Source organism: Erinaceus europaeus, chromosome 1 (genome assembly GCF_950295315.1).
Source record: "Erinaceus europaeus chromosome 1, mEriEur2.1, whole genome shotgun sequence".
Lineage (NCBI taxonomy): Eukaryota > Metazoa > Chordata > Mammalia > Eulipotyphla > Erinaceidae > Erinaceus > Erinaceus europaeus.
This window is the reverse complement of record NC_080162.1, coordinates 92,976,810-92,997,673: the sequence shown is the minus strand read 5'-3', so window position 1 is coordinate 92,997,673 and position 20,864 is coordinate 92,976,810.

Genomic DNA, 20,864 nt, shown 5'->3' with positions numbered 1-20,864 from the left:
CCACCACCATACCCCCTAGCAAAAGGGGAGCTGGAGGCTTGAACCCGGAGACTTATTCAGGTCCTTGCAATTTGCCCCATGTGTGCTTAAACTGCTGCACTACCTCCCAGCCTGGATTCATGTATCTAAGAAGTTTTATTTTTGTAGTATCCTTAGAATGTTCTATGCTAACAAGTCATCTTCAAACACAAGAAGTATTGCTTCTTTTCTCATTTCTGTGCCTTTTATTTCCTTCTTCTGTTTAATTGTAGCAACTATAACTTCCAGGACTATGTTAGATATTACTGAGAATCCATTATTTTTTAAGGTGATATTTAAGCTAAATATTCCTTTTTAGCCTTTGAAAACTCTTAGTAATATTAATACAGCAGATAAATATTTGAATTAATTTAGTCATTATATTTTGTTTTTCTAAATGACCCCAAAATCTATACTTCTGGACAATTTACTTAGTGGTTTCTCTGAGTCAAAGATTTGAAATGATTAAGCACGTATAATAACTGCCTAAATTGAAGAGTTAAGTTTTATTTACACTTCCTGTTTGTTCTAATATTCTGTTTATTGAAAATAATATATAACCAGGGTACTGCTCAGCTCTGGCTTGTGTTGAAGCTAGGAACTGAACCTAGGAACTTGGAGACACAGGAATGAAAGTCTTTTGCATAATTATTATGCTATCTTCCTAGCACCTGAAAATAATATATATAAATACACATATATGTCGATTACATAGGGTCTGTGTATTTTTAAATGTAGTAAAATTATTTCAATTATGTTAATTTCCAATATCATACTTAACCTGGGACCATATTTTTGTATCAATAATGAAATAATATATGTTTATGATTATTTTCTTGCACAGATAAAAAGATAAGCACATTCTTATGAAAGTGAGACATTGTGATCATAAGTTCTGAATTTTCTTATAGTTATTTTCCTATTATATTTAAGCCATTTTTATTTGTAATTAATTGTGGTTTATAAGACTGTAATATCACAAGGTAAAGTTCCACATCATACCTACTGCCAAAGTTCTGTGCTTCCACCCTCCCAATGATAACCACCATAGTTCTAAGTTTTCAAGATGGTTTGATTGTGTCTGTTTTGTTTGGTTTTTTGTGAGTTCATGTATATCAGTTCTCTAAATTCCACATGTGAGTGAAACCATCTGGATGTCTATATCCAATAAATAAATGAAGATTATAAATGCCTAAGAGTATTGCTTGATCATATGGTGATTGCATTTCTTCTCCCACCTCCCCCTCCTGGTAACATGTGCTTTTAACCAGGTGTGCCACTGCCTGCCCCCCCCAATCTGGCAGTTGTCTTTCATCTCTTATTGCACTAAATATAATCATCTCCAGTTCCATCCACTTTATCCCAAAGGAAACAATGTTTTTTTTCTCTTTTTTTGCAGAGTAGTATTTCCTAGAGTATATATCCCATAGCTTTTTAATCCAGTCATCTTTCCATGATAGGTAGTTAGGCTACTTTCACTGTTTGGCTATGCAACTATGAATATGGGGCTACATATGTCTCTTCAATTTAATGTTTTCATGTCCTTTGTGTAAATGCCTAAGAGGGGGCTTGGTGGTGATGTAACTGGTTGAGCGTACATGTTATAATGCGCAAGCCCCCAGTCCTCACCTGCAAGGGGAAAGCTTTGTGAGTAGTGAAGCAGGGCTACAGGTGTCTCTCTGTCTCTCTCCCTTCCTATCACTCCCTTCCCTCTTGATTTCTGGATGTCTATATCCAATAAATAAAGATTATAAATGCCCAAGTGTTGTACTGCTGGATCATATGGTAATTACATTTTACCTCTTCCCCCTCTTCCCCTATTCCCCCTCTCCCCCCTCTTCCCCTACATGGCAACATGGGGATAGATGGGGTGTATCCTTCTTATCAGGTGGAGGAGATAATATATCGTCATCACCCTGGCAGGACTATAAGGATGCATTACATGAGCCAGCATGAAATAATTTCATTCAGAATTTTGTCAACAGTTGTAGCCCTATGAAGTAATGGTTTTAAGCATGCCACCACATTGAAATATACACAAAAATTAAAATATTTCTTCCTAATTCACATTTCTACCAAGTCCCCCCCCCCCGTGTGTGTGTGTGTGTGTGTGTGTGTGTGTGTGTGTTTGATGAACCTGTAATCTGGGAATCTGGATTTAAGAAAAAAAATCCCCCAAAGTGATCCTCATATCCTCATATCCTCAGAAACATTAGTAAGAATTTTTTCTCCCTGTTCTTTCTCTGTGTTATCATCTTATTTCTGAGAAGAAAGTGAGAATATAGAGAAACAATTGAGTCAACATCAAATATTAGTTGTTAGATTTCATTGTGTTTATTGGATACATCTATTTGTACTTATGTCAGGCATCATTTGAAAGTCTTTAAATATATCAGTGAACAAAACAAAGGGTCTCCTCTCTTGTGAAGTTTATACTAAGCAGAAGAGCTATAATAAACAAATAAATATAAATATATACTAAAAAGGTAAAAAAGTTATATATATAAAAAATAAAAGCAAGTTAAGGGGGAATCAAGAAAATTTGATGAGGTGAAGGATTTAAAAGTTTAAACATAGTTGTTAAGGGGATATTTTGTCCGACCTAAGCAAAGCATTTCATGCTTTGATTCCTTTTTATTATTTATTTATTTAAGAAAGGATTAATTAACAAAACCATAGGGTAGGAGGGGTACAATACCACACAATTCCCACCACCCAATCTCCATATCCCACCCCCTCCCCTGATAGCTTTCCCATTCTCTATCCCTCTGGGAGCATGGACCCAGGGTCATTGTGGGTTGCAGAAGGTAGAAGGTCTGGCTTCTGTAATTGCTTCCCCGCTGAACATGGGCGTTGACTGGATGGTCCATACTCTCAGTCTGCCTCTCTCTTTCCCTAGTAGGGTGGGTCTCTGGGGAAGCAGAGCTCCTGGACACATTGGTGGGGTCTTCAGTCTAGGGAAGCCTGGCCGGCATCCTGATCAGGATTCCTTTTTTAAAAAAATTTTTAAATATTTATTTATTTCCCCTTTGTTGCCCTTGTTGTTTTTCATTATTGTTGTAGTCATTATTGTTGTTGTTATTGATGTCCTCATTGTTAGGACAGAGAGAAATGGAGGGGGGGAGACAGAGAGGGGGAGAGAAAGACAGACACCTGCAGACCTGCTTCACCGCCTGTGAAGTGAATCCCCTGCAGCTGGCGAGCTGGGGGCTTGAACCAGGATCCTTACTTTTTGCGCCACATGTACTTAACCAGGATCCTTACTTTTTGTGCCACTGTGCTATCGCCTGACTCCTGCTTTGATTCCTTTTATCCATACATTCTTTGTCTATTATTACTTATATTATACAGAGAACTAACTTAGGCACAGAAGAGTAAAGTAAACTGATTAAAATCAATCCAATTAGGTTGTTGATCAACACATATAATTCATATTTATTTAAGACCCAAGCTCTTGCTCATATCATGTGATACCTTCTTTCTTTATATTCATGTTTTTACCAAATTAATTCACTTGATCATGTTCTCATCATCGTGTATCATTATTATTCACTTGTGATGTGATTTTTTTTTTCTTTACTCTGCAGGATTATCACTGGGACTTGGTGCCTGCACAAAGGCTCCACCACTCTTAACTGACTTTTTTTATTATTAGTTTTCTTTTTCATATAGAGATAAACACAAACAGAGAAGGAGGGGGAAAAAGAGTCACTTGTAGCACTGCTTCACCACTTGAATTTTCCCTCTACAAGTAAGGACCAGGGACCTGAACCTGAATCTTTGTGCCTAGAAATATGTATAGTCTACCAGGTATACCACTGCCCAACAGTATGATTGTTGGCACAAAGGTACAACTTCTCATTCCTACCATGAAAAGTTTGTGCAAAGCACTATCATCCCAAACTTCAGTTATTTTCCATCTTAATGTACCAGGAAGTCAAGAGTCCATAGCCCCCACTTGTCTCCCTGTCCTCTTTTGTTTAGTGCAATACACCAAGCCAGTTTAAGTTTTACTTTGTGTTTCCCCTTTCTATTCTTGTTTTTTAAATTCTGCCCATTTGTGAGATCATCCCACTGCTGTGATTTTTGAAGAGTAATATCATAGCTTTCCCCAATTTATTTGCTAGACTCTAGCCACAGAGGTTTTTCTCTTCCTTGAATATGTCCAGTTCTTTCATACTTAGAAACTTTTAAAAACTAATTTTATTAGAGATTTCATAATAAGATTACAGGAGTATAATTCCACACCTCAAGTGTTGTTAAAGTTTTGTGATGCCTCCCTGCCATGATAACCTTCTCATAAAGGCTTATATCCTTCCTTATTTCTCCATTAAGTTTTATATTTGTAACCTATAGTTTCTTTTAAATACTGAGATAAATGTTTCTTCTTCTTCTTTTTTTTTCTCGAGCACTGCTCAGCTCTGGCTTATGGTGGTACAGGGGATTGAACCTGGGACTTTGGAGCCACAGGCATGAGAGTCTCTTTGCATAACCATTATGCTATCTACCCCTGACCATAAATGTTTCTTCAACTGAGATAAAAATCACCCTATTAGGGAGTTGAGCAGTAGTGCAACGAAAGTGTTAAGTGCACATGGCGTAAAGTGCAAGGGCCAGCTTAAGGATCCCATCCCGCTTGGAGCCCCTGGTTCCCCACCTGCAGGAAGCAGGTCTGCAGGTGTCTATCTTTCTCTTCCCCTGTCTTCCCCTCCTTTCTTCATTTCCGTCTTACCTAATAATGACAACATCAATAACAACAACAACTACAACAATAAAGCAACAAGGGCAACAAAAGGGAAAATAAATAAATAAATATAAATTAAAAAAAAAATCACCCTAATAGTCCTTCAGTATCCTCTAGCATCACAATATTCTCATCTTCTGTTCTCTGAGTCATTGTCTGGCACCAGCACTCATCCAATTATACAAACCAGAAATTATGTAGTAATCAGAAATGATTTTCTCTTCTCTTTTGCCTTTAATATTTGACATATTATTCTGTCCTGTTGATTTTACCTTCCAGATAACTCAATAAAAGCCAACATCCATATCCACTTGTCTCTAGACTCACAGTCCTCACAGCCATCCAAGAGATCATCCTTTTCTCTATTGGTTATTGACTCAACTGCCTCACTACTACCCTGCATCTGTCCTTGCTCCTTACAAAATTAGTTGCTATAGTGTAATTGGGATAATTTTTAAATTCTTATTTGACTATCTCTACTTACCCACCTCGTCATCTCCTCTCTCACTAACACTAGTTTACTTAAAATGTATATATCTCCAGCTATCTTGCCAATAATTTTAAAAGAGATACGTCACTTAATGTAGCCAAAAGCTGTGTGCAGTTGTTGTGACATGGCACAACCATTGGAATGTATTTGGCTGGGGCTAACAGTCAGGCTGACAACTAATGTAAACCAAGTTACTGAACTTGAAGAAGCCGGAAGTCCAGCCTTCTTTTGCCCTGGGCTCTCTGTGACTGGACAAGGAAACTGGGGGTGGAGCCAGTGCTGTGTCCCAGTTCCTTCTACTGCTGCATGATCCCACGGAGGTTTTCCAGGACCTGATGCTGCTGCTGATTGGAGAAAATGAACACGTGGGGATGAACTTCTGGTAACTAAATCATGGATTTATGGGCCTAACTTACTCTTTTTTAAAAACATTTTTTATTTACAAAAAAGGAAACATTGATAAAACCATAGGATAAAAGGGTTACAATTTCGCACAATTCCCACTACCAGACCTCTGTATCCTATCCCCTCCACTGATAGCTTTCCTATTCTTTAACCCTCTGAGAGTATGGACCCAAGATCATTGTGGGGTGCAGAAGGTGGAAGGTCTGGCTTCTGTAATTGCTTTCCTGCTGAACATGGGTGTTGACAGGTCGATCCATACTCCCAGCCTGTCTCTCTCTTTCCCTAGTGGGGCAGGGCTCTGGGGAAGCGGAGCTCCAGGACATATTGGTGGGGTTGGCTGTCCATGGAAGTCTGGTTGCATCCTTCTAGCATCTGGAACCTGGTGGCTGAAAAGACAGTTAACATCCAAAGCCAAACATATTGTTGAACAACCATGGGCCTAGAGGCTGGAATAGAGCAGATGAAGTGTTGAGGGGTTCCTCCATTTTGTAGATAGCTAGTAGACATATTTTAGTTATATTTCAAAGGGCCTATAGCTAGACTAGTGGTTTTTTTGTTTGTTTGTTTTTGCCTGAGCCTGAAATCTGATATGCAGGTAGATCCAAGTTATTGTCTGGGGAGATGATGTCATGGCTGGGAAAAGAACCAGAAAGCTGGATCAGGGAAGAGAGTAGCTCCCTAATATTTAAAAGGGGTATAAATATTGTTGACTTTTAACCCCATCGATTTGATGTGATCTTTGATGTGTAATTAGCTTAGGAGCCTGTGTGACCTCTGCATCCCTCTAGATCTGAGCTCACATTCTGTGGTCATGAGTAGGAAGGGCCTAGCTTATTCTTACCCCTGCCGATAATTGTTGTAATAAATCCTTGATTGTTTAAACCTGCGTACAGCCACATTACCACAAAGTTCTTTTTTTATTTACTACATGTGGTTGGCTTGACTCCTAATCTTGAATTTCATTTAACATGACCTCCCTCAATTTCTGTTTCAACTAAACAGAACTTTCAGTGACAAATACACTACATATTCCTGTTTCAGGATAGTTACCATTTACTGGTGTGAGTCTCTACAAGAGCTCATTCATCTCTCTCTATTCAACACCTTACCTTTCCCTCATCCTTCAATAAGTGCTTTACTAATCACTTATTGATGTATCTTTGCAGTGTTTCATTTATTTGATGCTTATTTATGCTTGTGCCTCTCCATTAGATCTTGGAACCATAGAGACAGGCAATGTCATTTATTACTTGTTCTTATATTCTCTTGGATTGCAAAATATTTAAAGAGAGTCAAATGTTACGTGAAATACATGCTATTCCAGGAGTTGTTCGTTAGTACATATCTAATTATTTAGTTCAAGGGAGAGAAAATCAAATATCTGTATTTTTAGACTGAATAACAGATTATTCAGTGAAAATTAATATTGGTTAATATTGGTTGAACATACAACATGCAAGCAAAATATTCTTATGCTATAAATTTAATTTTGATGGCTATTAATGTTGATGAAATAGAGACTACAAAAAGCTGTTCTTGAGTGTGGAATAGGAACAAAAATGGACAAATAAACTCTTGGAATAGACTAGAGAGTCCAGAAATTAACCCACACATGTATAGGTACCTCATATATGACAAAGGAGCCAAATCTGCGTAAAGGGGAAAAGAAGGTCTCTTTAACAAGTGATATTAGAAGAACTGGACAACAAAATATAGAATATGAAACTAGACCACAGAATAACACCATACACCAAAATCAGCTCAAAATGGATCAAAGATCTGGATATTAGACCTGAAAGTATAAAATACTTAGAAGAACTTATCAGTGAAACATTAACACTAATGAGATATTTGGAAACTTCACCCCATAGGCAAGGAAAACAAAAACAAGATTGAACAAATTATCAAATTGAAGTCTTTTACACATCAAAAGAAAACTACATAAGGATAAACAGGAAACCTAGCAACTGGGAGAACAAATTTGAGTACCATACTTAAGACAAGCGGTTAATATTAAACATCTATAAAGAGCTCATACAGCTCAACAAAAAGAAAAGGAATAACCCAATAAAAAAGTGGGCAGAAGATATGAATCAGCAATTCTCTAAAGGAGAGATACCAATGGCTCACAGACATATGCAAAAATGTTCCAATTCACTCATCATCAGAGAAATGCAAATTTAAACCATATTGAGGGCCACCTCAGACCTGTTAGAATGGCCTTCATCAACAAAACAGTAGAGGAAAAGTGTTGGAAAGGTGAGAATGCAAACTGGTACGACCATTATGGAGAGCAGTCTGAAGAATAATTAAACAAATAAAAATCGAATAGCTTATGGTCCAACAATTCCACTTTTAGGCATTTATCCACAAGAGATAATGACACTCCTTCAAAGGGACACTTGTGCCTCCTTGTTCATAGCTGCATTATTCACAACAGTCAAAATACAGAAGCAGTCAAAATGCCCTTTGGCAGATAACTTGATAAAAAATATGATGGGACATACATTCAGCAAGAAAAAAATTATTCTGTATCCTTTGGGATAAAATGGTTAGAACCTGAGAAGATTATACTTAGTGAAGTAAGTAAGGAGGTAAAAGACAACTACAGGATAGTTTCACTTATATGTGGAATTTAGAGAACTTAAAACTTTAACTTGAAACAAACAAACAAAAATTAATCTATATTTAGGTTGTAGAAAATTGTAGTGGTTATCTAGGAAGAAAAGGGCAAGTGGGCACAGATTTTCAGTGGTGAGAAAAGCATAAAATTATAATCCTATTAATTTTAATCTCATAATCACTACTAGTGAAACATGTCAGAGGGAAATAGATTTAATATTTTAAGTTTTCTAACTTCCTAGACAATAGCTGTACATATAAATAGAAATATTTTCTTTAGCATAAATATTTAATGTTTCAGATTTGTAAGATGATCAAACTCTGACACTGGGCTTAAATTGTTCAAAGAACTCTAAAATATATCTTAATATATATATATTTTTAAAAATTTTATTTTTTATTCCCTTTTGTTTCCCTTATTGTTTTTTATTGTAGTTATTATTGTTGTTGTTATTGATGTCATCATTGCTAAATAGGACAGAGAGAAATGGAGAGAGGAGGGGAAGACAAAGGGCGGAGAGAAAGATAGACACCTACAGACCTAATTCACCACTTGTGAAGTGACTCCCCTGCAGGAGGGGAGCCAGGGGCTCAAACTGGGATCCTTATGCTGGTCCTTGCGCTTTGTGCCACCTGCGCTTAACCCACTATGCTACCACCACTCAACTCCATATATATATGCTAACTTTAGGCCAAATAGATCAAAACCATATGGCCCTGTCAATATCTAAAAATATGGTGATTTTTCAATACCACTAAAGGGTACAAAGCACAGTGAGGTCAAGTATATTACTGTAGATACTAAGCACTGAATTTCCATAGAAAACAATCCCCAAAATAACCTGTTTTTAATAATAGTTAACTGTTGCTATCTCTTTCTAAAACTATATGAAACTCTTTTCATTCTTTCTAAGATCCTAATTTCTCCAAGTCCTGGAACCTCTAGGACTATGCCCACATTTCTTCTCTCTGATTCTGTACTACTTTGTTGATCTCAACCAGATCAGTGCTACTAGTGCTGCCACCCCATATTATCCTGCTACTGAATTTATACTGTGGACTGCAGCCAGAGATACCAATCCTGAGATGACAACCTCTTAACTCCTCAGATCTTGTGAGATCGTTCCTAACACATAGTTCCACTTCAGATGGCACATCATCTAACAGAGTTACAGATACTAGATACAAGATAAGGTTTAGGGTACTGGGTACAGGTGTACATGTATCCATAAGCAATGGGGCAATTATATAACTGAAAATAAAAGTGCTTAATAGCCCTCTGTGATAAGACTTAGATGTAATAAGCCTGGAATCCTGGTAGAAGTGCCCAACAAAGGCATCCTAAATTTTCTAACTGATCAGACTTAGACAAATTGGCTTGGCAATCTAGCAGAAAGACCCAAAGAAGAGAGACCCCATAAACTTAACTCTAGTTGGGAACAACAAATGACAATAATTAAACAACTGGGATAAAGTCTAAGGTCATTGGATGAAGAGAGGACTACAAAAGTTGGATAAGGGCAAGAGACTGGATCACTGAATAATGGCCTTTTTGGTCAATATCACACTACCTCATGTCTAGGGACCTAGTCTGGGAATCTTTGGTTCCTATACACATATGGTCGGCCTAGAACTCTAATGAACCCCTCTCTCCATCATTAATGGCCACTTCCAACAGGAATTTCATCATAAGCCCTCTTGTGGTCCATCCTAGGACTCTGCCCTCACCATAAAGCAGCAGTGTAGGGATTGCCTCAGTCTTCAAAGAGAGGCTGGGTCATCCTGCCCTGCCACTCCAGGAAGACTAGTCCTGAAATGAGTGCAGCCTTCAGTGTTCCCAGCTGTGGCCATGAACTGTGAGCTCAGACTCAGAGGTTACACAGGCTCTTGTGCTATATATAAATACATATATGGGCCCTGGGTCAGGTGGATGTGGTAAACAACTAATTCATTCATAGATTTTTTTTTTTCAAGATTGGGAGCTATTCTCTGCCCTAATCCAACTTTCTAACCCTTTTCTCTACTCTGACTCCATCTCCTCAGACAATATTTTTGTCCAACTCCATGTTAGTTATCAAACTTGCACAAAAACTATGATAGTTGTGGGCCCCTAGGAACATACCTAAAATGGTCTTCCTGGATTCTTTCCACCCTAAGATTCCTGTTCTCATCTGCTCTACTCCTGCTTTTGGTTTCCTGTTCATTAATCATTTGTTCTGCTTTATATATTACTGACTTTCAGTCAACAAGTTACAGATGCTGTCATGATTCCATTCTGACTTCCCTGGGCAGACAACCTCACCAATATGTCCTGGAACCTCACTTCAACAGAACCCTACCCTACCCCACTAGGGAAAGTTAGAAGCAGGCTGGGGTATGGATCAACTTGCCAATGCCCATGTCCAGTGGAGAAGTGATTATAGAACCCAGAACTCCCCCCTTCTGTACCCCCAAGTAATTATGATCCATACTCCCAATGGGGAAGAAATGATAGGGAGAAATGACTACAGGGCTCTGAATTCCAACTCTATCAGGAACCAGAATGAGAGGAGGAAAAAGAGAAAGACATTTGGATGTAACAATAGGTGTATATATGACCTGGAAAGAAAGAGAAGATAAGCCCTTAAAAAAAAAAAAAGATACATATAGAGAGATAATTATACAAATAACAGTTAACCCATATCTGCAGCCTTGAGAGAACTGCTATAGCTTACAATGGAGGGATTACGAATCCAGAACTCTACTGGTGGCAATGGTGGAATTATTCTCCTATTATCTTGTAATTTTGTAAATCCTTATTAAATCACTTAAAAAAGTGTGGGGGAGGGCAGGGGTATGTAAGTAACATAATGGTTATGCAAAGAGTCTCTCAAGCCTGAGGCTCTGAAGTCACAGGTTCAATCCCCTGCAACACCATAAGCCTGAGCTGAGCGAGCTGAGCGGTGCTCTGGTTAAAAAAAAAATCTACAAAAAAGGGGGGGAAAGCTTTTATGAGGGAAGAGATAAGGTTTATTTTGATATATATATTTTTTACTATATAAGAAGACATTTAAAATTTTTTATATTTATTTATTTGTTTTCCCATTTGTTACCCTGGTTTTTTGTTGTAGTTGTTGTTACTGATGTTGTCATTGTTAGATAGGACAGAGAGAAATGGAGGGGGGAAGACAGGGGAAGAGAAAGATAGATGCCTGCAGACCTACTTCACTGCCTGTGAAGTGACTCCCCTGCAGATGGGGAGCCAGGGGTTAAACCGGTATCCTTATGCCAGTCCTTGCACTTTGTGCCACCTGTTAACCAGCTCCCATAAGAAGACATTTTTATTTGAGCTTTGGACTTGGGAAACAGTTACGGAATCATCAACTTATCAAAAATCCTTACACTTGTATATGTAAATAAAATACTTTTTTGGTAAAGAGGTAACAGGTAGTGTGAAAAGGGTCATAGATTGTATCTGCCTCTCTCTCCCAAGATAAAAAAATGTGACATTATAGAGGAGGAAGTCTCAAAGAGGTCTGATAAGCACAATTGGAAAGGAGACATTTTCTTTCTTTTCCTTCCTTCCTTCCTTCTTCCTTTCCTTTCTTTCTTCCTTCTCCCTTCCTTCCTTCCTTCCTTCCTTCCTTCCTTCCTTCCTTCCTTCCTTCCTCTTTCCCTCCCTCCCTTCCTTTCTCCTCTCTTTCCTTTGTCCTCCTTTCCTTCCTTCGCAAATTCCTTTGCATTAGTGTTCTAAACTCCTTACAGGAGCAAAACAATCCAGTAGTTGCCTTTCACCTCTTTCCTAATTTTACTTAGCATATGTCTCTGTAAAATGTGAGAACTAAGATGGTGATGAGGGAGGGGGAGAGAGGTAGGTTGAGGGGACACAGAACTTTGGTGGGGGATATGGTGATTTGCATGCAGCAAGTGTGGCCATAAAATTATCTTGAATTCTGTAAAACAATGTTAAAATATTTTTTAAAAAAATTTAACAAGAAACTATACATTTATATTGAAATGAGGAATGGAGTGGGGACCAAAGACTTAGTTTTTCAGGGAGTCATAGGGAGATGAATAGGGACTCAGGAGTGAGTAGAATAACTGATGATAAACTAAAGGACAAAATGGACACTTAGTAGCAAGACAGGACCTATGGAGCGTTTTTTAACCAAGTGAAGTCCTAGGTATTTGAAATCTGGGAGACAGTTGGGGACAGAAATAAGGAGTGTAAAGAGATTTCAGAGTAGTTGAAGGCATTCATGCTTAATGATCTCAATTTTCTCAGTGACACAGATGACTTATTCATAAGCTGAGTGAATGAGGGCAAGGTCTTGGTGGGGTGCCTGAAGATAAAGACTAGACTGAAAGTCATCACTGTGGGGAATATGAAAGGGAGCCAGCTTGAACAGGATAAAAAAAAATTCTGAGTGAGATTGAAAGTTTAAAAATGATTGAAATTCAAACCTATAGTGGATTTTACTCTGTAATACTACATCCCAAGAGCAGTGAAGGGAAAAAAATAGGTGCTTGTTTTTAATCTTGACCTGGATACCATCACAGTCTGTGCAGAGAGAAATTAAGGGAGGATCAGGAGAGTGATGAAAATTGGTAAACATGTAATTGAAATGATTGGCAACAGAAACAAGATGAATGGACTAGGAAGTTAAAGGAGGAGTATGAAACTAGAGTCCTCTATGAGACTTAAATTAAGATTGCTCTATTGGAATACATTAAGAGAGAAATATTAGTGACACATGGAATGGTTAAACTAGAGATTAGGGGAGCTGGGCGGTGGCACACCTGGCAGAGAGCATATGTCACCATGTACAAGGATCTGGGTTCAAGCCCCTGGTTCCCATATGCAGTGGGCACATTTCATAAGCAGAAAAGCAGTGCTGCAGGTATCTTTCTTTCTCTTTCCCCTTCTATCTCCTCCTTTTCTCTCAATATCTTTCTATTGCTACTAACAACAAAAAAGGAAGGAAAGAAAGAGCAAAAGTAAGAAGACAAATGAAGACAGAAAAAGAAAAGAAAAATTAGATTTCGGAGGAAGAAAACATTGAAGTAGAACTAATAGTAATATATATATATATATGTATATATATATACATATATATATATATATATATATATATATGTTGACATTAGACACACCTTAATATGGGCATTTTCTGTCTTAGATTTTAACTGAGTGAATTTGGAACTCCATTGCTTAATCTGTGAAATCAAGATAATAATAGTTCCTATGTCAAAAACTTGTAGTGAGAGTTAAATGTAATAATGCGGGGAGTCGGACAATAGTACAGCGGGTTAAGCGTGTGTGGCGCAAAGTGCAAGGACTGGTGTAAAGATCCCAGTTCGAGCCCCCGGCTCCCCACCTGCAAGGGAGTCACTTCACAGGCAATGAAGCAGGTCTGCAGGTGTCTGTATTTCTCTCCTCCTCTCTGTCTTCCTCTCCTCTTTCCATTTCTCTCTGTCCTATCCAACAATGACAGCGTCAGTGATAACTACAAGAATAAAACAACAAAGGCAACAAAAATGGAAAATATAAATAAATATATATATATAAATTTTTAATGTAATAATGTTTGTGAATTATTTTAACAGTGTGAAATATGTTCATCTTTCTAGGAGTAGGTAGATATTTACACTTGTACTTTTATGAAGATCAAAATATGACCTCAACATTTGAATATGACCATAAGTGGTTGAAGAAGTACACAGGTGCAGGCTTTTGGAAAGGAGAATTTTTAAGTCCTGAGAATAGGAAGCATAATTCATAGGACTGTCTGGGAAGATAACATTCTTTGTCTTTATTCTTGGCATGGGTGACACAGCAGTAAACTGGAAATGAGCTTCTCCTGCTTCATAAAAGTTACTTAGCAAAATCCAGCCAGGGTTCTACCCACTTTACTGGGAGTTCCTGTGATTCAAGTTCAACTTTCTTTGCACATAGTTACCCCCTGTATACAACCATGTTTCATTGGCATAAAAAGACATTTTAGAAATGAAACCTTTTTAATGGTTTGGTTTCTGCACATAAATTGGTTCTGAGTCAGCCAAATATGTTCGTAATTAGGAGGCAAACAGTAGAGGCCATTCTGTAACATTTCTTTTTGCTTATTTAAATAGCTGACTTACTTGGCGGCAAGCCATATTGATTTTGAAAGAACTTTATTCAATTAGAGTCCACATGTGCACTCAGCAGTATGTAGTCAGTGAAGACTCACGTGGGCTTTGTGTACTCCCAAGGAGTGTTTGTCAACACACATCCTACTCAAAAGATAGAGAAATGCTGGTCCCTGTACAATGACACTCATGTTGCCTCAGCAAAACCCAGCCTCTAAGTGAGCACCTGCAGGCCACTCATTGCAGTCTACAAGACAGGATGCTCAACACAGCCCAAAAGTCCAGGGGAAGATAATTCATGACTCTTAACTGGAAGTAAGTACTAACTATGTACCAGGTACTGTTCTGAGTTTATTATTTGATAAAACATTTTTACAGCAAGGAAAAATTGGATTCAAAGATGTTAATGTCTTGTTCAAGATTCCACAACTTGGTGAAGTTGGGAAACGAAACCAGGTGATATAGAATCTAGGGACCATATGCTTAGTGGGCTGTTAATGTTGTTTTTCCTTTGTATGCGCTTTCCTTTTCTTACTTTTTCAGGGCTTACTGGGAAATATGAACAGATTACATAAAGAATCTGTATTTAAGGGATTACATATGTATAGTCTGTCTGGTACCAAGGTGAGAGTCCAGCATGTCAGAGTAGGGCACAGTTTGTCCAGGACACTAATGCCTATTAGGAAGGTGATGATGAGGCTATAAGAAATGTCCTGGAGGGGGCTGGGCTGTATTACAGCGGGTTAAGTGCACATGGTGCAAGGACCAGCATAAGAATCCTGGCTCAATAATCCCCTGGCTCCCCACCTGTGTCACTTCACAAGTGGTGAAGCAGGTCTGCAGTTGTCTATCTTTCTCTCCCCCTCTCTGTCTTCCTGTCCTGTCTCGATTTCTGTCTGTCTGACCTATCCAGCAACAACAATAGCAATAGCAACAATAAAATAATAAATAACAACAACAAGTAGGGCAACAAAATGGGAAAAATGGCCTCCAGAAGCAGCGGATTCCTAGTGCAGGCAATGAGCCCTGCTCCAGGGATAACCCTGGAAGAAAGAATTAAAAAAAAGAAAGAAAGAAAAAAAGAAAGAGAGAAAGAAAGAAAGAGAAAGAAAAAAGAAAAGAAATTCCCTGGAAAAGATATTTAGATAACCATTAATTTAGGTCTTCCAGTTCTAAGCCTAGTAGGAAATATATAACTTTCAAGGGTGATAACTCTTTTTCTCTTTGTCTTAAATAACCAGAAATGAACTGAGAAGACAGATGAGGGTCAGAAAGACACATGGATTTACTAGATGTGATGCATGAGGTTCTTGGCAATCTGGTAAAAGAATTTCATTGACTTAACTGGTAGAGTCAAGGAGACTTCGCCTTTACTGGCAAAATTCAGAAAACAGAACATGTTAGATAATGTGTAGAGAAAGAGTCATCATTGTTATGTAATCAGACTGTCATGTCTGAGGCTCTGAAGTCCTAGGTTAAATCCCCCACACCAACATAAACCAGAGCTGATCAGTGCTCTCATAAAAAAAAATAAATAAATAAAAAGTATTTCAGCTTACATAGTGTACATAGTGCCAGATGGTCTTCGATGAGCTGACCATTTTGACTTACAATTTTTTATTTTTATAAAGTAAAAATAACAACTTCTCTGAATCTTTATTAAAGTGATGTTTGATTTTTCAAGAAAATAAGGTGAAATAAGGTTTCAAGAAATAAGGTAAAAAGTAAGTGAAATAGATGCAGCCCAGGAGGTGGTACAGTGAATAGTATTGGACGCTCAGTCACGAGGTCCTGAGTTTGATCCTCAGCATTGCATATGCCAGTGTGATGCTCTAGTTCTCTTTCTATGTCTCTCCCACAAACAAGGAAATAATCAATCTTAAAATAATGAATAGGATCTGCTATAGTAATGCCAAAGAGTGCTTGTCATGTTATTTTTTTTTCTTGACTTGAAAGAAGATAGTAAGTCCAGATAAGAGAGGCTGCTTTGAGATATGAAATCTATTTTTTCTACAGAAGCTGATTGGCAAGCATTTAATCAGGTGATCCACTAATTTGAAGAAGTGCTAGAGGATAATAGGACTCTGAATTCCAGCTCCATCAGGTCCCAGAAAGAGAGAGGATGAAAAGGGGAGAAATAGTTGGATAAAATGGTAGGGCCATGTGTGGCTTTGGAAGGGAAGAGAGGGATGGGCTTGGAAGGAAAAGGGGGAAATTATGGTGGTCCGGGAGGTGGCACAGTGGATAAAGCATTGGACTCTCAAATATGAAGTCATGAGTTCCATCCCCGGCAGCACATGTACCACAGTGATGTCTGCTTCTTTCTCTCTCTCTCTCTTCCTATCCCTCTCATTGATAAATAAATAAAATAAAAAGAAATTAAAAAAGAAAAGGGGGGAAATTATGTACAAATATAGGCAGATAGCTGTAGAGATGATGGTAAACCCATGGTGAACTACAATGAGGGGGAGATCAGGGATTCAGAACTCTGGTGATGGGAACAGTGTGGAATTATATCCCTGTTGATATGTAATTTTATAAATTAATATTGAATTATTGATTGTGTAAATTAATGTTGAATCACATATTCAAGTAAATATTTGTAATAAATGCAAAAAAATGAAAGGAAAAAAACTTGTGTGTGAAATTTGCTTTGGAGAAAATAAAAACACAGTGTCAAAAATTACTGTTTATTTACCAACAATAAATGATGTGTCACAAAACAATAACCAAAATAAAACTAAATTTCAATGTGATAGTCGAGTAGGTAGACCTCAAATCATGGAGACTTTCCAGATAAAAAGAAAACTATAATGGTAAAACTGTTCATTAGTTAAGAATAAATATATATTAATAATAATAGTGGACATATACAAGTCACAAAATAAAAATGAGTAAATGAAAACATAAATAAAGATAAAAAATAATTTAAAAAAGAAAAGGTCTACCTCCTACACTGCTGGTGGGAATGTAAATTGGTCCAACCTCTGTGGAGAACAGTCTGGAGAACTCTCAGAAGGCTAGAAATGGACCTACCCTCTGATCCTGCAATTCCTCTCCTGGGGATATATCCTAAGGAACCCAACATATCCATCCAAAAATATCTGTGTACACATATGTTCTTGGAAGCACAATTTGTAATAGCCAAAACCTGGAAGCAACCCAGGTGTCCAACAACAGATGAGTGGCTGAGCAAGTTGTCGTATATATACACAATGGAATACTACTCAGTGGTAAAAAATGGTGACTTCACACTTTTCAGCCGATCTTGGATGGACCTTGAAAAATTCATGTTAAGTGAAATAAGTCAGAAACAGAAGGATGAATATGGGATGACCTCACTCTCAGGCAGAAGTTGAAAAACAAGATCAGAAAAGAAAAGACAAGTAGAACCTGAAATGGAATTGGCGTATCACACCAAAGTAAAAGACTCTGGGGTGGGAGTGGGTGGGTGGGGAGAATACAAGTCCAAGAAGGATTCAGAGGACCTAGTGGGGGTTGTATTGTTATATGGGAAACTGGAGAATGTTATGCATGTACAAACTATTGTACTTACTGTTGAATGTAAAACATTAATTCCCCAATTAAAAAAATCAGAAAAAAAATTTTAAAATAATAAAATAAAAAAAAAGAAAAGGTCTTAAAAAAGAAGAGAAAGAGAGAATTGGCCTATAGCACATTGGGTTAAGTGCAGGTGGTGCAAAGTGCAAGGACCAGCATAAGGGTCCTGGTTCAAGCCCCCAGCTACTCACCTGCAAGGGAGTCGCTTCACAGGCAGTGAAGCAGGTCTGCAGGTGTCTATCTTTCTCTCCCCCTTTCTGTCTTCCCCTCCTGTCTCCATTTCTATCTGTCCTATCCACCAATGATGACAACAATAATAGCTACAACAATAACACAAGGGCAACGAGAGGGAATAAATAAATATTTTTAAAAAAAGAAATGGTCTAAAAAAAAGATAAAATATAGATAAATCCTAAATCATAATAAATAGTTTATCTTGTTTCTAGTAATTGATAGAACAACTAGACATGAAAATTTTAGTTGTTTTAAGCCCTGTGTTTTTTTACACTGATTTTAAAATCAACTACCATGTTTTAAAGTAAAAGAGAGAGAGAGAGAGAGAGAGAAAGATACCTGATGTGATTTAATTTGCCTTGCATTGAGACTATTCATTCTGTGTGGTGACACTCATTTTCTTTCATTTTTTAGATAGAGATGGGAGTCAGAGACTGAGAGGGATATAGACTGAGAAAATCCTTGGCTAAGTGAAAATTTTAAATTCATGAGTATAATAAATACTTCTAGCTATACCTAAATATCATATATCTCTTCATTTTGGTCTTACTTAATTTCTTCAGTATTTTGTGGTTTTTAGTGTAGAAGACTTGCATGCTTACTATGTATTAAAATAATATTTATAATAATGTTATACATTTATTTATTTTAAGTGTAATCTAACTACATTTGTGATGTATTTGATGATATGATTATAAATTTTATTTGTTAGTATTATAACTATACTAGGTTTTTGTATAATGATAGTGCCTTTTGACTTTCACAAATTTAATTCTACTTCCAGTAGTTTTTAGTACACTCCACAGCATCTCCAACAAATAGATTATCCCCATGTAAATAATAAGTCAACAATTTTGCCTCTTCTTTCCTGAGCAGTCTTTATTTCCCTTTTTCCTTCCTTTTCTTCCCCCCTTACTCTCCCCATCCTTCCGTGTATATCTGTATATCTTGTTTTTCCTAGTTTTAATTACCTGTATTATACCGAATACATATTAGGAGAACAGATATTTTTGCCTTTTTCCAGATCACAGTGGAAAAGCATTTGACATTTCACAATTAAGGATGCTGTTAGTTACAGTGTTTTGTTTTAGATTGTGTTGTATAAATGTACTTGATCAAAATGAAGAATTTCTCTTCTGCTATTTTATTCTTGGCTTCATGAGAGTTATTACCATGAGGAGGTGGTAAATTTAATAAATTCCTTTCTTCATTTACTGAGGTGATCATTATTTTTGCTCTTCATACTGTTGATGTGGTGAATGCAGCTTGATTATCAAATGTTAAAAAAACTTTCGCAGTCCTGAGATAAGTCACACTTGTCTGAGATTATATTACCCTTTTAATAGACTGTTGGGGATGATGCTTTAAATATTTTATAAGTATAAAGCATTTTGTATCCATATTTACAAGAGATATTGATTTGTGATTGATATTAATATTTTATTAGTTTTGTGAAATGCATTAGAATTTCCCCTTTCTGGGAGTCAGGCAGTAGCTCAGCAGGTTAAGCACATGTGGTGCAAATGCAAGGACTGGTGTATGGATCCGGGTTCAGCTCCCCACCTGCAGGGGAGTAGCTTCACAGGCAGTCAAGAAGGTCTGCAGGTGTCTATCTTTCTCTCTTTCTCTCTGTTTTCCCCTCCTCTCTCCATTCTCTGGGTGTGGCCCAGAGAAAAATGGTCCAGAGACAGAGAAACTGTGTCATGAAAAAAGAGTAGAGGGTTTGGTAAACTTCTTCATAAAGAGGAAGGTTGCCCATGGCAGAGGGGTCTCAGAAAAATAATAAGAGGGAAAAAAAGAATCACATTGCCTTCGTAAAACAAGACACTGTAGAGAGCCAGGTGGCATATGCTTATCTGGGGGGATGGGCGGGTTAGCTCCCTGTTCAGGCGCCAGATGTCGAGATGTTGGGTTGCTCATGGGCCAACCTGGGCTGCTGCTTACTCAGCGACGCGTGGGAGAGGAACCAGGGACTGGTGGCGGAGTGGAATGCAATGCAATTCTTTCATTGATCAGAGAAAAATGCCTTTATATCTTTTGAAGCGGAAGTGGCAGGTTGGAAAAAGAAATGGGTAGGATAGGGGGTGGAGAGAAGAAAAGAGTGCGAAAGTACCAGGCTTCCATCTGACCAGTGGGGATTAAACCAATACCCTGCAGGTAGGGTGGGTCTCAGGCAAAACAATGATTATGTAAATAGACCACAGCATTAAGCAATGCAGGGGGCATGGAGTAATGACCAGCAGGGCAACTTTTTACTTTAAAATCTTTGGGTGAGGTGAGAAGAGGTGGTTTTGGTAAAATACCTGGATTATTAGAGTCCATATACTTCTCATAGACTTCCCTCCATGCAGTCTTTGAATTGCTACTGCTAAGCATTCAGTGAAACTCTGTTTGGAGAGAATTACTGGATGAAGGCTTATTCTATGACTGAGGTTGCTCAGAATTTCAAACTAACAATGTCAGCCTACTTATGGCTATGTCAAATAAAACTTTTTGCCTGAATCATAACCGCAGTGAACTTTCCCATGCTATTTGAATTACTGGTGTCTTGTATCCTATGATGTATGTATATATATATATATATATATATATATATATATATATATATATATATATTAAAACACCATAATTTTGAGACTTAACCAGCTTGTTTCAGTTGATAGCACAAAAACAATGGTTCCT